This window comes from Callospermophilus lateralis, chromosome 4 (assembly GCF_048772815.1).
Source record: "Callospermophilus lateralis isolate mCalLat2 chromosome 4, mCalLat2.hap1, whole genome shotgun sequence".
NCBI lineage: Eukaryota > Metazoa > Chordata > Mammalia > Rodentia > Sciuridae > Callospermophilus > Callospermophilus lateralis.
In genome coordinates this window covers 64207178-64211044 of record NC_135308.1, presented here as the reverse complement: position 1 = coordinate 64211044, position 3867 = coordinate 64207178, and the positions used below count along the sequence as shown (strand labels likewise).

Sequence of the window (3867 nt, the reverse complement as noted above, 5' to 3'; positions counted from 1 at the left end):
CTTCTCAGGAGTTGAGGCAGGAGAATCACAAGATCAAGGTCAGCTTGGGCAATCGGCTAGACATTTTCTCAAAATAAAAAATATAAGGGCTGGGAGTGTGCTCAGTGGTAGAGCACTTTCCTAGCATACATGAGGTCCTGGGTTCAATCCCCAGTAACACACACACACACACACACACACATAAAATAAAATAAATCTATTAAAATAGAAAAACTGGGGGGTATAGTTCAGAGATAAAGACTCCACAGTTCAATCCTCAGTAATCCCCAAAATAAACTGACCAAAAGGCAATCTCCAGGAAGACTAGAGAACCGGGTTTAGAAAATGGGCCAGAAGCCCAGCATGGTGGTGAACACTTGTCATCTGTGCCTTGGGAGGCTGAGGTGGGAAGATCACAAGTTCAAAGCCAGCCTCAGCAACTTAGCAAGGCCCTAAACAACTTAGAGAGACCCTGTCTCAAAATAAAAAATCAAATGGGCTGGGAATGCAGCTCAGTGAGTTCAATCCCTGATACAAAAAAAAAAAAAAAAAAAAACAAATAGAAAAGAAAATGGGCCAGAACCAAGGTTGTTCAGGCACTCAGAACACTAACCAGGACCTGCCTGCAGAAGAGTCTGGCTGACAAGCCCCTTCAGGCACTGCCCGTAAGGGACACCTGCTTGCATTTCTCTTCATAGCTGGCACTTCCTCCAGATTCAAAGGCAGGGATTTACAACTGACTAAACCAGCTATGTGCAGGTACATGCCCATGCACTCTCCCTGCGGGAAGGGGAAAACAGGGTACTGCCCGTGTAGCTCAACAGTAGAGCACATTCTTAGCCTGCACAAGGCCCTGGGTTCAATATGTAGTTCCCATCCCCTCAAAGAATGAAGAGGGTATGCCTCCTGCTATAGCGGAGGTTAGGGTCTTTCCTCCACTAAGGCACTCTCATTGGAAAAGACACAAATAGGATAGGGAATTTGGGAGCAGGCAACCACTAAGTCCCCTATCGCCCACTCTTTTATTGCCCAATAGGCACACACAGCCCTCTTCTTATACTTAACACTTCCCAGAAGGAGCTCCCAGAAGCCATCCTCCTCCCTACCCATAGTGTCCTCCAGCAAGGATACTTGATAACTGAGATCAGCGACCCCAGTCATGTGCAGTACATGCCTAGGTCCACCCTTCTTTTTTCCTGATGACACAAGGAGACAAAACACAGGTGATAATATTAGCTCCCATTTAAGTATGTCTCCTGGTGGAAGCATTCCATTCCTCACTTGGGTGTGAAAATCTTGAAGTTGTGCTTGCTTTGGCAGCACACATACTAAAATTGGAAGGATACAGTGATTAGCACAGTCCCTGCACAGGATGACAGGCAATTCCTAAAGCGTTCCATATATTTTTTAAAAAAATTTTAGTTGTACATGGACACAATACCTTTATTTTATTTATTTATTTTTATGTGGTGCTGAGGATGTGCTAGGCAAGCGCTCTATAGCTGAGTCACAGCCCCAACCACACCGTTCTGTATTTTTTTATAAAGCTAGAATGGACATCGAATAATCATACACATGCACACGTACACACATATTTTACTAAAAATGTTTCTTCCCATCACATTTACCACTTGTTTAAGTATGTACCATTAATATTGCTTTAGATAAGTTTATATAATTTGTATCTTGTTTACCTCCCAATAACATAATTTCAAGGAACTTATAAAATAAATAATTAAATAAAATCTTGAAGTCAACAGAGAACAGATTCATGGGAACAGGAGGCAAAAATTTTGTGAATAGGTCATTAGGTATAATTTTTCCCATTTCAGCTGGTCATGGTAGAGTATGCCTATAATCCTAGCAACTGAGGAAGGAGAAATGCAAGTTCAAAGTCAGCTTCAACAACTTAGTGAGGACCTAAGCAACTTAGTGAGATGCTCTCTAAATAAAGTATTTTTTTTAAATGGCTGGGGATGTGGTTCAGCACTTCTTGGTTCAATCCCTGGTGCCAAAAAAAAAAAGTACCTACTTTCTACTTCCTGATTCTTAGCTATTAGTTTATTTTGGCAATAAGAGGCTCCAAACACCTCCAGTCCCCACCTGACGATCTTTGAGGAATTCATAAATTTCACATTCATCTTCAGCAGAATCAAAGAAAACAAACACAAATAGATAAGGGTCTATTCCAATGAAAATAGGAGGCACTCTTTTCATGATGGAAAGGGTCTAATGTCATAAACTTGACAATGGTAACTGGCTTATCTCCCCAGTGACTAGAATCATAGGGGAGGCTGAAAATTGACATGCTACAAATTGTGATGAGAGTAGTGGTGGTGATGAGGTGAGTCTTTGTACGTTCATTTTGTGGAGAGTCATACAAGATCTCCATTCCTGCCTGCTATCATGTCTTTGTGTGTGTGTGTGTGTGTTGCCTGGGGGGGGGCGGGTATTTGTAAGTGTTCAACCACTGAGCCACATCCCAGCCCTCACCATGACCTTTTGCTCCTGGGCTCAGTGCCCCCACACACAAAAAAGACTTTTATGAGGTAAAGGTTTTCTTTTTTGTGTGGGGGGGAGGGGTACCAGAAATTGAACTCAGGGCCATTCAACCACTGAGCCACATTTTGTATTTTATTTAGAGACAGGGTCTCACTGAGTTGCTTTAGTGCCTCACTATTGCTGAGGCTGGCTTTGAATTCACAATCTTCCTGCTTCAGCCTCCTGAGCTGCTGGGATTACAGGCGTGTGCCACCGTGTCATCTCTTTTCTTTTCTTTTCAGGGCTGGAAATCAAATCCAGGGGCGCACACATGCTAGTCAAGCGCTGTAGCACTAAGCCCTACCTCCATCCCAGTGGAGGTCTTTTTCTTTCTTTCTTTTGGTACTGGGGATTGAATCCAGGAGCACTTTATCACTGAGTCACATCACCAGCGCCCTCCCACCTTTTTTTTTTTTTTTTGGTTGGAGGGAAGGTATCAAGGATTGAAGTCAGGGGGCACTTGACCACTGAGCCATATACCCAGCCCTATTTTGGTATTTTATTTAGAGACAGGGCCTCACCGAGTTGCTTAGGGCCTCACTAAGTGATCCCCCTGCCTCAGCCTCCCAAGCCACTGGGATTACAGGCACACACTACCACACCTAGCTCCAATGGAGGTCTTTTATAAGAATTCATCTGGGGGCTGGGGATACGGTTCAAGCGGTAGCGCGCTCGCCTGGCATGTGTGCGGCCCGGGTTCGATCCTTAGCACCACATACAAACAAAGATGTTGTGTCGGCCAAAAACTGAAAAATAAATATTAAAATAATAATAATAATAATAATTCATCTGGGATATAAATCCCAGCGTCTCAGGAGACTGAGGCAGGAGGATCGCAAGTTCAAAGCCAGCCTTAGCAACAGTGAGGCACTAAGCAATTCAGTGAGTCCCTGTCTCTAAATAAAATACAAAATAGGGCTGGGGCTGGGCACGGTGGCGTACACCTATAATCCCAGCGCCTCTCGTGTAGGAGGATCTGGAATTCAAAGCCAGCCTCAGCAATTTAGCAAGGCATTAAGAGCTCATTGAGACCCTATCTCTAAGTAAAATACAAAAAAGGTATGGGGAAGTGGTTCAGTGGTCGAGTGCCCCTGAGTTCAGGGGATTGAACACAGGGGCACTTGACCACTGAGCCATATCCTTGGTTCAATCCCTGAGTTCAATCCCTAGTAACCCCCCACCAAAAGAAAAAAAATAAGGCTGGGGATGTGGCTCAGTGGTCAAGAGACCCTGAATTCAATCCTCAGTGAAAGAAAGAAAGAAAGGAAGGAAGGAAAGAAAGAAAGAAAGAAAGAAACCAATAAATGTGAACTGAATGGCACACAATTTGTGGTTGGTAAATGGCAG

General features: G+C 43.8%; 1 non-coding gene across 1 annotated transcript; it reads left to right on the top strand.

The window, feature by feature from the left end:
• The first annotated feature begins 1283 nt into the window (after positions 1-1283).
• On the top strand, positions 1284-1385 carry LOC143398675 (U6 spliceosomal RNA). Its single transcript, XR_013091285.1, has one exon. It is a non-coding gene; the product is annotated as a U6 spliceosomal RNA (small nuclear RNA).
• Positions 1386-3867: the final 2482 nt, after the last annotated feature.